General features: G+C 44.2%; 1 long non-coding RNA gene across 1 annotated transcript; it reads left to right on the plus strand.

Annotated features, from left to right (window-relative positions):
• Positions 1-302: 302 nt before the first annotated feature.
• LOC110621464 lies at positions 303-1,169 on the plus strand. Its single transcript, XR_006351800.1, has 3 exons — positions 303-321; positions 665-764; positions 1,033-1,169. It is a non-coding gene; the product is annotated as an uncharacterized LOC110621464 (long non-coding RNA).
• The last annotated feature ends 14,700 nt before the right edge of the window (positions 1,170-15,869 follow it).

Consider the following 15,869-nt stretch of genomic DNA (forward strand, 5'->3'; position numbering starts at 1 on the left):
TGTTCTATTGAAAACCTTTAAAAACAACCTACTTTAACTCACATTTATTTGCAAATAAGGGCAAAATAGAAAATGAGGACGTTAATTTTAGTTGTTAGTTGTTCCAAAAACTAGAATTCAAATGAACTCTCATTTTAAAATTGATTCTGGACACATGAATTTTCTTACAAAATCATTTTTATTGGATTCTTTTATGTATATCAAGTCTGACAATGGAGCACCTTTTATATTCACTGGTGGCAGGTGATCTTTGATTTCCGTTTTTTGGCACTTCTGGCTATTGGAGGCTCATTAGCTGGTTCACTCTTGTGCTTCTTAAATGTACTTTCTTCTACCCAGCATTTATCAACTTCTTTCATTCAGTCGCATAGAATTGGAATTTACATTAATTAATTATGATGGTAGAGCTTTAGTATTTTGTCCAAAGGAGTTTATTGGCTTTCTCTCCCACAGTGAGAGGCTGAGTACACCTGCCTTTCTCTGCATAAGTTGGTAGCTGCTTTTAATACAAAACTTGTGTTGTTTTGGTCTTTTGAGAGGGTTGTGCTTTGAAATGTGAACTAATAGCTCTAGCTTAAGTGTATGAATTGCAGTTAAATCAACATTAATAGAAAATTATGTGCAGAATGAGATTAATTCTGTCACCCCTTTTGATCTATTGCAGGGTTGTGTTTACATTTTTTATGCATACAAAGTCTATTGGAGTAGCTGTGTTAAAGGAATTCACACTGGACAGATGGTTCTGCGCTTAGTCGAAGCTATTGGTAAGCTTCTCTAAGAATTAGTTCAATGCTTTGTTTGATTTTTCTAGTCTTAAGAGCATTCATGTTAATTTCACAAAATATTTTATAGGGGAACTAATTTTGAGAATACACATATGTAGGGTGCTCTCAATCAATTTTCATGTATTCAATTTTGTCACTGAAGTTCATTCTCAGAAGTCCAATTTATGTTGTTTCCTATTTTAAATCCGAAATATGAAGTTTCTGTTGAAGATGAACATTTATGCTGATATATCTATGCTGAATGCAGATGTTTATCTTGCTGGAACTGTGATGCTAATCTTCGGCATGGGCTTATACGGATTATTTATCAGCAATGTGCCTCCTGATGTTCCTTCCCATGTCGACCGAGCCCTAAAAGGCTCTTCCCTATTTGGAATATTTGCTTTTAAGGTAAATTTCACTCCCTGAGAAACTTGCTCACTTTCCAGGAATTTTTCTGATGCAATTGAAAGAATTTTTTTGGGGTTTGCAGGAGAGACCAAAGTGGATGAAGATTAGCTCACTTGATGAACTGAAGACAAAAGTAGGACATGTTATTGTTATGATTCTTCTGGTGAAGATGTTTGAGAGGAGCAAAATGGTGACAATAGCTACAGGAATTGATTTACTAAGCTATTCTGTTTGTATTTTCTTGTCATCTGCTTCTTTATACATGCTTCATAATCTGCACAAGTCAGATTAAGGGTAGATGTCAGAATTCAGATTTATAAAAACTTGCATATATTGTATTTATTAATTTATTGTTAGTATTAGTTTTGATCTTCGAGAAATGTACACTATATTTTTGCAGTTTCCTGAAATGAATGATAAGGATATGTTTTTAAAAGTAAAAAAGTTAATTTATTGTTAGTATTAGTTTTGATCTTCGAGAAATGTACACTATATTTTTGCAGTTTCCTGAAATGAATGATAAGGATATGTTTTTAAAAGTAAAAAAGTTAATTTATTGTTAGTATTAGTTTTGATCTTCGAGAAATGTACACTATATTTTTGCAGTTTCCTGAAATGAATGATAAGGATATGTTTTTAAAAGTAAAAAAGTCAAAAGTTCTGCGTTTGCCGGGAGTCGAACCCGGGTCTATTGCTTGGAAGGTAATTATCCTAACCGTTGGACTTGAATCGTTTTATAGTAAACAAAATTATTATTTTGATTATTCAATTTCAAATAAAATACCAAAATATTCTTAATATTTAAAAAAATAATTAATTAGTTTCTTCTTTAATTTCACCAATTTACTTTCACACAGCGATCAAATGCTCTTCCCTGAGGCGATCAAATAACAATGAAATAGCGACTAAATTAGCGACCAAAACAGCGATCATTTAACGACTGAAATTTAACGACCAATTTACTTTCACACAGCGACCAAATGCTCTTCCCTGAGGCGATCAAATAACAACGAAATAGCGACCGAATTAGCAACCAAAACAGCGACCATTTAGCGATCAAAATTTAACGACAAAACAACGACCATTTAGCGACTAATATTTCTAATACCTAATTTGCCATGACACCAAATTAGCGACCAAAAAATGGTCGCTGATTGGTCGCTATTTTAGCGACCAATTTCCAGATTGTCGCCAAAAATTTAGCGACTGGCCAAACACTGACCATTTCATTTTGGTCGCTAAATGGTCGCTATTTCATAATAGCGACCAAATTCTGCCTTTTAGCGACCAAAATTTTGGTCGCTAAATCACTGTTTTTTTGTAGTGCTACCTGCTCCAGAAACACGGGTGCCACTCTCATCTGGGCAATCAAGACACCAGTACTAGACAACTCCAACTGTAGACCCTCATTCATGAGCTCGAAGAGCTCCTTCACTATTGGCCTCCTCTCTGCCGAAATATGGGACAAACTGCCAAGTGATTTCCGGCTTAAGGCGTCTGCCACAACATTCGCCTTACCCGGATGGTACTGAATATTGCAATCATAGTCACTGAGCAGTTCTACCCATCTTCTCTGCCTCAAATTCAGATCCCTCTGACTCAAGATGTACTGCAGGCTCTTATGATCGGTGAAGATCTCACATTTAACCCCATAGAGGTAATGCCTCCACATCTTGAGTGCAAAGATTACCGCTGCCATCTCTAGGTCATGTGTAGGGTAATTCAACTCGTGCTTCTTTAGCTGCCTAGAAGCATAAGCAATCACCCTTTCATTCTGCATTAGCACACAACCCAGTCCCACACGGGACGCATCACAATAGACTGAGAAGTCTTCATTGCTAGATGGCAGAGCTAACACTGGTGCTGAAGTCAACCTCTTCTTAAGCTCCTCAAAGCTCTCTTCACACTGGTCGGTCCACACAAACCTCTGGTTTTTCTTAGTCAGTCTGGTCATGGGAGCTGCAATCTTAGAGAAGTCCTGAATGAACCTCCTGTAGTAACCTGCCAAACCCAAAAAGCTCTTGATCTCTGTCACTGTAGTGGGTCTAGGCTAGTTTGCTACAGCTTCTACTTTCTTGGGGTCCACCTCGATTCCATTTTCTGACACTACATGCCCCAAGAAAGAGATGCTCCTCAGCCAGAACTCACACTTGGAGAACTTGGCATACAAGCCATGTTCCCTCAAGGTCTGCAGAACTAACCTCAGATGATGGGCATGCTCCTCTGCATTCCTGGAGTACACTAAGATATCATCTATGAAGACAATAACGAAGTGATCCAGGTATTGGCTAAATACTCTGTTCATGAGATCCATGAATGCTGCAGGGGCATTGGTTAACCCGAACGGCATTACAAGGAACTCATAATGCCCATATCTGGTCCTGAAGGCTGTCTTCGGCACATCCTCTTCCCTTATCCTTAGCTGATGGTACCCCGATCTCAGATCTATTTTGGAGAAGCAACTTGCTCCTACTAGCTGGTCAAATAGATCGTCGATCCTTGGCAACGGGTACTTATTCTTGGTAGTGACCTTGTTCAACTGCCTGTAGTCGATACAAAGTCTAAGGGATCCATCCTTCTTTTTCACAAATAGCACTGGAGCACCCCAAGGTGAGGTACTCGGTCGGATGAAACCCCTATCTACCAGCTCTTGTAACTGCTCTTTCAACTCTTTCAATTCTGCTAGTGCCATCCTGTAGGGAGGGATAGAGATCGATCGGGTTCCAGGCATCAATTCAATTTCAAACTCTATCTCCCTAGCAGGTGGTAAACCTGGTAGCTCGTCTGGGAACACATCTAAAAACTCACTGACCACGGGCACTGAGGCGGGCACTCTGACATGACTATCCAGCTCTCTCACATGAGCTAGAAAACCCTGACAACCCCTCCTGAGCAGCCTACGAGCCTGTAGGGCTGATATCAAACCTCTAGGTGTACTCCCCCTGTCTCCTCTAAAGAGAACCTCTGACCCATCTTGACATCTGAACCTGACTACCTTGTCGCTGCAATCCAAGGTAGCACCATGGGTAGATAACCAATCCATCCCTAGAATGACGTCAAAATCTGTCAAATCTAGAACCACAAGGTCGGCGGAAAGGCATCTTCCCTCAACAAAAACTGGACTACACTGGCAGACTGACTCTGCCACTGACGGGTCACACTTGGGTCCACTGACCCATAGGGGACACTCTAACCCAGAGACCATCAATCCCAACCTCTCGACGGCTCTCGGAGCTATGAAAGAATGCGATGCACCAGGGTCCATTAAGGCATAAACATCTGAACACCCAATGATGAGATTACCTGACACCACGGTGTTGGATGTATTTGCCTCCTGCTGTGTCATGGTGAAGATCCATGCTGGGGCTGATGGACCTTCGCCTCTGAAGCCCGCTGAAGAAGAGGCTGCCCCTCTCCCTCTGCCTCTGCCACTAGCCTGAGTCGCGGCTGGAGCTGCTAGCTGAGCCACACTACCAGAAGCTGTCTGCTGAGACTGTGCCCTAAAAGCTGCCCTAGGATACTCCCGTGCCATGTGTCCCTCCTGCCCACATCTGAAGCAGGCTGTCGTCCCAACCAGACATACTCCTTTGTGCGGCCTCCCACACTTCTTGCATATTGCATTATCTGCACCAGAGCTTGAGCCACTTCCGAATCCCAGACCTGACTTGATCTTATTCCAGAACTTGTTCTTCTTTGGCTTCTTGGTGGTACTGCTCCACCTCTTACTAGCTGAACTCAGAGAAGAAGGGTCTACTCTTCCCCCACCTGGGGTCTTGGAACCAGAAGGCTGTGCCACTGCTTGCTTGACATTCCCCTCGATGATAGCACTAGCCCCCATCCTCCGAGCCATATCCACTATGGCATGGAAACTCTCCCTCTCTGCTGACTGAATCAAGGAGGAATACCTAGAATGGAGCCTCATGATATACCTCCTTGACTTCCTCTGATCTGCTTCTACCCAGATCCAAAGACCTTCTAGGGTCTCTTACTGCTCTTTCTCTGCTGGACCTACTTGATATTGCTCTAGGCAATGCAGGAGGACGGGCATCAGTGCCGTCGTCCTAGGGCGGTACTCCAGTCAATCGTGCAGATCGACGAGTTCCTCTCGTCCTGTTTACTGAAAAACAGCACACATCACATAGCATGGCATACACATAACATACACATAAAGCACATAACACTTTGAACATTAGCATCAAATGGTTCATGTGCAAACACATGAACCCGCATCACATACATCACATACATAGCATACCATTAATGCACATGCACATAATCATGGTATTTCACATCATCATACAAGACAGGACTCAACATCCTATCCTAGTGGACATGATCTTCCTATTGTGCTTGACCTTTTATAACATCTATGAGCCCGACACTCTAGGTCTGACCATATGAACCTAGGGCTCTGATACCACTCTGTAACGACCCGAAAAACCGGACCGCTATCGGCGCTAGGATCCAGATCGGCTTAAGGCCGCCGGGACCCGTAGCAAGCCAAACATACATCCTGTGAACCTGTTTAATCCCATACATGATCAACATCATACATAAAAATTGAACTTTTCTTTCATTCATTCATTCTCTCATACACCAAACTCAACCTGTGCATGCACTAAACATAAACATAACCAAGACTTCATTACTCTTGCTGACCTCCTGGTCTACCCTGTACCTGCAAACCTGGGGGTTAAGGGAGAGGGGTGAGCTATAAAGCCCAGTGAGCAGAATAATAAAACATTTAAAACATATGGTAACATGGAATGCATCACATCACAATCATATCATATCAAGGATGAATTTGTCACCAATAGTCCTCTACATAGTCCAACTGTGCCAGGGGCGTAGAATGGGCCTCACTAGTCTTTCTCTTACATAACATAACATAACATTCCGACTGTGCCAGGGGCGTAGAATGGGCCTCACTGGTCTTTCTCTTACATGGTGCCAGGGGCATAGAATGGGCCTCACTGGTCTTCCGTACCGTATCATTATCATATCGTAACATAAGAGGACTAAAGGATCATTCAACATTCATCCGCATCATCAACATATTATGCAATGCAACATATTCGTGAGTTCTAATGCAAACACCCTATTATATCTCATGGCATTCATGATGCGTGAATCATGCTAAAACTGATTTATTTACTTTAAAGCATAAAGAGTTATTCCACTCACCTCTGGCTAGCTCTGACAGACACAGAAGCAGCTGAACTCACTGCTGGGGTCCTCGGTTCCTCGGGTCCGAACCTACACAGGTGGACTCAAATGAGGGACCAAACATACATGAACATGACTTCAAATACTCCCTAAAAACCCCCTAAAACACCTCAAAACATCCATGGAAAACATGCAAAGGAAGGCTGAACAGGGCACTTTCGGCGGTAGGTTCGGCGGCCGAAAGTCCCTCCAGAGCCGAAAGTCAGGTAGGTTCGGCGGCACCATCGGCGGCCGAAACTCCCAGACAGAGACGAAACTCATGCATGTTCGGCGGCACTTTCGGCGGCCGAAACTGCCCTCTAGAGACGAAAGTCCTCTTTCGGGGGCAGGCTTCAGCAGCCGAAAGGCCTGCCTCCCAGGCAGGTTCGGCGGCTGAAAGTCCTTCGGCTGCCGAACCTGGTTTCTGCCAAAAGGGCAGAAACTCGGCTCTTCATGCACAATAGCCTCCCATTCCTTTCAAACATGCATAAACCTGATCTACAACATGCATACCCAAGCATACAAGCTCCTAGGGGCTTCAACTATCTTAAACCCCAACTACAACACATCAAGCAACCACAAACATCATACATTGCTCAAAGACTTAACATAACCCATAAAACCAACCAAAACCTAAACATGCATTTCTACCCCATAGATCAACTTAAAACTTGTTTAAAACATGCAATGAGCTCAAGATCGGCTCTTACCTCTTGAAGATCGAGAGAAAGACGACCTAAACTTGGAAACCAAAGGAAAAAGAGCTCCTGTGTCTTCCAAGCTTCAAAACTTGCTCAAATGCTCAAAATCTTCAAAATAAAGTGAAAACTCATGAAAATCTTGAAAGATCTGAAGGAAGAACTCAAAAATTGGTGAGGGACGGCGGAGAGCTCACCTTGGACGAAAATGGGGAGAAAAGCTCGCCCGTTTTCGGCTAAGGGACCCCTTTATAGGTGGCTGGCCAGGCCACATTCGGGAGCCGAACGTGCCCCCGCATGCATGCTATGTTCGGCGGCCGAACATAAGGTTCGACGGCCGAACCTAGTTTCCCTCACTTATGCCTTCGGGGGCCTAAGGCACACCCGAAACACATGCACGTTCGGCGGCCGAACTTGAGGTTCGGCGGTCGAACCTGGGTCTTCCTCCAAGGCTATTTTCATTAAAAACTCAATTTCCTCTTTACTTAAAATCATCAAAAACATGAAAATATTTTATAAAAACATGGTTTTTCCCTTCTAGAGGTTTCCGACATCCGAGATCCCACCGGACGGTAGGGATTCCGATACCGGAGCCTAGCCGGGTATTACATGAGGGTATTGCTGGAGTATAGACTCCTGTGTCTCCCAGGTACATTCTTCTATATTGTGGTGATTCCAAAGGACTTTCACCATCAGGATTTTCTTGTTCCTCAACTTTCTGATCTGCGTGTCTAGGATCCGCACCGACTGCTCAACATAGGTGAGATCTCCTAGGATCTCCACATCAGGCTCATTAAGAACCTTGCTCTGATCTGACATGAACTTCCGTAACATGGAAACATGGAAAACCGGATGGATTCTCTCCATTGAAGCAGGTAGGTCCAGCTTGTATGATACGTTCCCAATCTTTTGCAAGATTTCAAAGGGTTCGATGTACCGTGGAGCTAGCTTACCTTTCTTCCCAAAACGAATCACCCCTTTCATAGGAGACACTTTGAGCAACACCAAATCTCCCTCCTGAAACTCTACATGCTTCCTGCGGACATCTGCATAACTCTTTTGCCTGCTCACCGCAGTTCTGAATCTTTCTCTGATAATGGGCACTACTCTGCTGGTGATCTCTATAAGCTCAGGCCCTGCTAAGGCCCTTTCTCCAACTTCTTCCCAGCAGACAGGTGACCTGCACTTCCTTCCATACAAAGCTTCATATGGAGCCATCCCTATGCTAGCATGATAGCTATTATTGTAGGCAAACTCCACCAAGGGTAGATGCTGCCTCCAAGAACCACCAAAATCTAGCACACACATTCTCAGCATATCTTTAATTGTTTGGATGGTCCTCTTTGACTGTCCGTCAGTTTGAGAATGGAAAGTAGTTCTAAAATCCAACCTGGTACCCATAGCATTCTGCAGACTCTAGGGTCCCCTATCAGACACTATTGAAACAGGAGCCCCATGCAACCTGACCACTTCATCAACAAACACCTGCGCCAATTTGTCCACAGAATAGCCACTCCTGATAGGGATGAAGTGAGCAGATTTGGTCAGTCTGTCCACAATCACCCATATGGAGTCTAATCTGTTGGACATTGCCGGTAACCCCACTACGAAATCCATAGCTATATTCTCCCATTTCCACTCTGGAATAGGAAGTGGGTTAAGCATTCCAGTCGGCTTTTGATGTTCCAGCTTCACCCTCTGACATACTTCACAGGCGGACACGAACTGTGCCACCTCTCTTTTCATAGCTGGCCACCAATAGACTCTCTTCAGATCTTGGTACATCTTGGTGGCTCCAGGGTGGACACTGTATCTAACATTATGAGCTTCCCTCATAATGTCACCTTTCAGACTCACGTCATCTGGTACACATAATCTACTCCTATAGCGGAGGATCCCCTTGTTGTCAAATCTGAACTCTTCATTCTTGCCTGCTTGGACTGCTCTTGCTATCTTCACCAACTCGGGGTCCTCATGCTGTTTCTGAGCCACCTGCTCCAGAAACACGGGTGTCACTCTCATCTGGGCTATCAAAGCACCTGTACCAGACAACTCCAACTGCAGCCCTTCATTAATGAGCTTATAGAATTCCCTCACCACCAGTCTTCTCTCTGCTATAATATGGGATAGACTGCCAAGTGATTTCCGGCTTAGGGCATCTGCTACAACATTTGCCTTACTCGGATGGTACTGAATCTTGCAATCATAATCACTAAGCAGTTCTACCCATCTTCTCTGCCTCAGGTTCAACTCTCTCTGACTCAAGATGTACTGCAAGCTTTGATGATCTGTGAAGATCTCACATTTAACCCCATACAGGTAATGCCTCCACATCTTGAGTGCGAAGATCACAGCCGCCATCTCTAGGTCATGTGTAGGGTAATTCAACTCATGCTTCTTTAGCTGCCTAGAAGCATAAGCGATTACCCTCTCATTTTGCATCAACACACAACCTAGTCCCACACGGGATGCATCACAAAACACTGTGAAGTCTTCATTATTGGTAGGCAAAGCTAACACCGGTGCTGACGTTAACTTTTTCTTCAGCTCTTAAAAACTTTCTTCACACTGTTCAGACCACACGAACCTCTGATTCTTCATGGTTAATCTGGTCATAGGAGCGGCAATTTTGGAGAAGTCCTGAACAAACCTCCTGTAGTAACCTGCCAAACCCAGAAAGCTCTTAATCTCTGTAACTGTAGTGGGTCTAGGCCAGTTAGCTACAGCTTCCACCTTCTTGGGGTCCACTTCAATTCCCTGTTCTGACACAACATGCCCCAAGAACGAGATGCTCCTTAACCAGAACTCACACTTGGAGAACTTGGCATACAAGCCATGCTCTCTCAGGGTCTGCAAAACCATCATCAGATGATGGGCATGCTCCTCTGCATTTCTGGAATACACTAAGATATCATCAATGAAGACAATAACAAAGTGATCCAGATAATGGCTAAACACTCTGTTCATGAGATCCATGAATGCTGCAGGGGCATTGGTCAGCCCAAACGGCATTACTAGGAACTCATAATGCCCATATCTGGTCCTGAATGCCGTCTTCGGCACATCTTCTTCTCTTATTCTCAGCTGGTGGTACTCGGATCTCAGATCTATCTTGGAAAAACAACCTGCTCCTGCTAGCTGGTCAAATAGATCGTTGATCCTAGGTAACGGATACTTATTCTTGGTAGTGACTTTGTTCAACTGCCTATTATAACGACCCGAAAACCGGACCGCTACCGGCGCTAGGATCCAGGTCGGCTTAAGGCCGCCGAGACTCGTAGCAAGCCTAACATACATCCTGTGTACCTGTTAAATCCCATACATGATCAAACATATACATAAAAATTTAAACTTTTTCCTTTCATTTACTAAGCTTAACATGTGCATGCACAACTCATAATCATAAATAACAAACCCCACACTGGAGCCCTCATCAAATGCTCCAATGGGGTAACATATCATATATTAAGCTTGGTTTACATAAACATCATTAAAAACATTTCATTAAAAACATTTCATTAAGAAGATCATGTACCAAAAAGGGATTAACAACATACTAGGGTCAAGCACCACTCTAAACCTCAATAAACATCATTACATTACATTACTGTACTATACTTATCATTACATTATTTTCATGTCCACAACTAGCTATTACATAAAACATGACTTCTTTACTCTTGCGGACTTCCTGGTCTATCCCGAACCTGCAAACTTGGGGGTGATGGGAACGGGGTGAGCTACTAGAGCCCAGTGAGCAGAATAATAAAACATTATATTTAAAATATATGATCTCATGGAATGCATCACATCACAAACAAATCACAATCAAGGATGGTCTTGTCACCAATAGTCCTCTACATATCCATTAGTGCCAGGGGCGTAGAATGGGCCGCGACCTGGTCTTTCTCTTAACATAACATAACATTCATATAATGCCAGGGGCGTAGAATGGGCCTCGACCTGGACTTCTATACCATATCATACCATCATCATATCATACCATACGAGGACTAAAGGATCATCCAATACCCATCCACATCATCATCATATTATGCAATGCAACATATTCGTGAATTCTAATGCAAACATCCTAATATATCTCATGGCATTCGTGATGCATGAACATGCTCAAAAACTGATCTATTTGCTTTGAAACATAAAGAGTTATTCTACTCACCTCAGGCTAGCTCTGAAAAGACAATGAAGCAGCTATCTCACTGCTGGGGTCCTCGGTTCCTCGGGTCCGAACCTACACAGGTGGACTCAAATGAGGGACCAAACATACATGAACATGACTCTAAACAACTCCCCAAAAACCCCCTAAAACACCTTAAAACAATCATGGAAAACATGCAAAGGAAGGCTGAACAGGGCACTTTCGGCGGCAGGTTCGGCGGCCGAAAGTCCCTCTAGAGCTGAAACTCAGCCACTTTCGGTGGCACCTTCGGCGGCCGAAAGTCCCTTCCAGAGCCGAAAGTCCACTTTCGGGGGCAGGGTTCGGCAGCCGAAAGCTTGCCTCCACGGGTAGGTTCGGCGGCCGAAAGTCCCTTCGGCTGCTGAACCTGAGTTCTTCCAAAGTGGTAGAACTCAACTTCCACATGCACATTTGCCTCCCAGACCATTCCAACATGCATTTAGCTATTCTACAACATGCATACACACATACATAAGCTCATAGGGGTCTCAAAACTAGCCTAAACCCCAACAAAAACACATCAAACATACATATACAACATACATTAACGATAAAAGCACATAAGTCTTAACACTAAACAACTAACCTAATCATGCAATTCTACCCCATAAACTTTCATGAAACTGAAAAGAGGTGAGGATCTTTTCTTACCTCTTGAAGATCGAGAGGAGAGGCTATCCAACTCGGAGATGGGAGAGATCTAGCTCCTTGGGTCTCCAAGCTCTAAAAACTTGTTCTTAGCTTTAAAAACTTGTTCTTAGCTTCAAAAACTTCAAAAACCAAGCAACCACTTGTTAAAACTTGAAAGATTTGAGGAAAATCATCAAAATCGACCATGGGAGGGCATGGACTCACCTTTGGCCGGAAATGGGGAAGAAACTCGCCCATTTTCGGCCATGGGGCTTCTTATAGGGGCTGGCCAGGCCACCTTCGGAAGCCTAAAGTGCCTCCAAAACTCATGCAAGTTGGGCGGCCGAACCTGGATTTCCCTCCATGGTCTTTTTCATTTAAAACTCAATTTCTTTCTTACTTAAAACCTTAAAATACATTAAAACATTTTATGAAAATATGAATTTACCCTTCTAGAGGTTTCCGACATCCGAGATTCCACCGGACGGTAGGAATTCCGATACCGGAGTCTAGCCGGGTATTACATTCTCCCCCCCCTTAAGAACATTCGTCCCCGAATGTTCCTCAAACTAGCACATACATAGCATAAAACATAAACATTCATACAAAACATATAACACTCACCTTAGAAGAGATGAGGATATTGCTGGAGCATGGACTCTCGTGTCTCCCAGGTACACTTTTCGATGTTGTGGTGATTCCAAAGGACTTTCACCATCGGAATTTCCTTGTTTCTCAACTTTCTGATCTGGGTGTCTAGGATCCGCACCGGCTGCTCAACATAGGTGAGATCTCTAAGGATCTCCATATTAGGCTCACTAAGAACCTTGCCCGGATCCGACACGAACTTCCGTAACATGGAAACATGGAAAACCGGATGGATTCTTTCCATTGAAGCAGGTAAGTTCAACTTGTACGATACATTCCCAATCTTTTGCAAGATTTCAAAGGGTCCGATGTACCATGGAGCTAACTTACCCTTCTTCCCAAACCAAATCACCCCTTTCATCGGAGACACTTTGAGCAATACCAAATCCCCCTCCTGAAACTCTACTTGCCTTCTGCGGATATCTGCATAACTCTTTTGCCTACTCACAACAGTTCTGATCCTTTCTCTGATTATGGGCACTACCCTGCTGGTGATCTCTACTAGCTCAGGCCCTGCCAAGGCCCTTTCTCCAACTTCCTCCCAGCAGACAGGTGACCTGCACTTCCTTCCATACAAAGCTTCATATGGAGCCATCCCTATGCTAGCATGATAGCTGTTATTGTAGGCAAACTCCACCAAAGGTAGTTGCTGCCTCTAAGAACCGCCAAAATCTAGCACACACATTCTGAGCATATCCTCTATTGTCTGGATGGTCCTCTCTGATTGTTCATCCGTTTGAGGATGGAAAGCAGTGCTGAAATCTAGCCTGGTACCCATAGCACTCTGCAGACTCCGCCAAAACCTGAAGGTGAACTGGGGTCCTCTATCAGACACTATTGAAACAGGAGCCCCATGCAACCTGACCACTTCATCAACAAAGACCTGCGCCAATTTGTCCACAAAATAGCCACTCCTGACAGGGATGAAGTGAGCAGATTTGGTCAGTCTGTCCACAATCACCCATATGGAGTCCAATCTATTGGACGTCGCCGGTAACCCCACTACAAAATCCATAGCTATATTCTCCCATTTCCACTCTGGAATAGGTAGTGGGTTAAGCATTCCAGCCGGCTTCTGATGTTCCAGCTTCACCCTCTAACATACTTCGCAGGCTGACACGAATTGTGCCACTTCTCTTTTCATGGCTGGCCACCAATAAACTCTCTTCAGATCTTGATACATCTTGGTGGCTTCAGGGTGAACACTGTATCTGGCATTATGAGCTTCCCTCATAATGTCTCCCTTCAGACCCACGTCATCTGGTACACACAATCTATTCCCATAGTGGAGGACCCCTTTGCTGTCAAATCTGAACTCTTCGCTCTTGCCTGACTGAACAGTCCAGGCAATCTTCACTAACTCTGGGTTTTCATGCTGTTTCTGAGCCACCTGCTCTAGAAACACATGTGTCACTCTCATCTGGGCTCTCAAAGCACCTGTACCAGACAACTCTAACTGTAGACCTTCATTAATGAGCCTATAGAACTCTCTCACCACTAGTCTCCTCTCTGCTGTGATATGGGATAGACTGCCAAGTGATTTCCAGCTTAAGGCGTCTACCACAACATTCACCTTACCCGGATGGTACTGAATCTTGCAATTATAGTCACTAAGCAGTTCCACCCATCTTCTCTGCCTCAGGTTCAACTCTCTCTGACTCAAGATGTACTGCAAGCTTTTATGATCTGTGAAGATCTCATATTTTACCCCACAGAGGTAATGCCACCACATCTTGAGTGCAAAGATTACAGCTGCCATTTCTAGGTCATGTGTAGAATAATTCAACTCGTGCTTCTTCAACTGCCTAGAAGCATAAGCAATCACCCTTTCATTCTGCATCAGCACACAACCCAGTCTCATTCGGGACGCATCACAATACACTGTGAAGTCTTCATTACTGGTAGGCAGAGCTAACACCAGTGCCGGCGTCAACCTTTTCTTCATGTCTTCGAAGCTCTCTTCACACTGGTCAGTCCACACAAACCTCTGATTCTTCTTAGTCAGTCTGGTCATAGGAGCTGCAATCTTAGAGAAGTCCTGAACGAACCTCCTGTAGTAACCTGCCAAACCCAAAAAGCTCTTGATCTCTGTCACTGTAGTGGGTCTAGGCCAGTTGGCTACAGCTTCCACCTTCTTGGGGTCCATTTCGATTCCATTTTCTGACACCACATGCCCCAAGAATGAAATGCTCCTCAACCAGAACTCGCACTTAGAGAACTTGGCATACAAGCCGTGTTCCCTCAAGGTCTGCAAGACTAACCTCAGATGATGGGCATGCTCCTCTGCATTCCTGGAATACACCTAGATATCATCTATGAAGACAATAACGAAGTGATCCAGATACTGACTGAAAACTCTGTTCATGAGATCCATGAATGCTGCAGGGGCATTAGTTAACCCAAATGGCATCACAAGGAACTCATAGTGCCCATATCTGGTCTTGAATGCCGTCTTCGGCACATCCTCTTCTCTTATTCTCAGCTGATGGTACCCGGATCTCAGATATATCTTGGAGAAACAATCTGCTCCTGCTAGCTAGTCAAACAGATCGTCGATCCTCGGCAACGGGTACTTATTCTTGGTAGTGACCTTGTTCAACTGCCTGTAGTTGATACAAAGTCTAAGGGATCCATCTTTCTTTTTAACAAACAGAACTGGAGCACCCCAAGGTGAGGTACTCGGTCGGATGAAGCCCTTATCTACCAGCTCTTGCAACTGCTCCTTAAGCTCCTTCAATTTTGCTGGTGCCATTTTGTAGGGAGGGATAGAGATCGGTCTGGTTCTAGGCATCAATTCTATTTCAAACTCTATCTCCCTAGCAGGTGGTAAACTTGGCAGCTCGTCTGGGAAGATATCTAAAAACTCTCTGACCACGGGCACTGAGGCGGGCTCTCTAACATGACTATCCAGCTCTCTCACATGAGCTAGAAAACCCTGACAACCCCTCTTGAGTAACCTACGAGCCTGTAGGGCTGATATCAAACCTCTAGGTGTACCCCTCCTGTTTCCTCTAAAAACAACCTCTGACCCATCCTGACCTCTGAACTTGACTACCTTGTCTCTGCAGTCCAAGGTAGCACCATGCGTAGATAGCCAATCCATCCCTAGAATGACGTCAAAATCTGTCAAATCTAGAACTACAAGGTCGGCTGAAAGGCATCTCCCCTCAATAAAAACTGGACTACACTGGCAGACTGACTCTGCCATTGATGGGTCGCACTTGGGTCCACTGACCCATAGGGGACACTCTAACCCAGAGACCATGAAACTCAACCTCTCGACGGCTCTCGGAGCAATAAAAGAATGAGATGCAC

The sequence above is a fragment of the Manihot esculenta genome, chromosome 8 (genome assembly GCF_001659605.2).
Source record: "Manihot esculenta cultivar AM560-2 chromosome 8, M.esculenta_v8, whole genome shotgun sequence".
In the NCBI taxonomy this organism is placed as follows: Eukaryota; Viridiplantae; Streptophyta; class Magnoliopsida; order Malpighiales; family Euphorbiaceae; genus Manihot; species Manihot esculenta.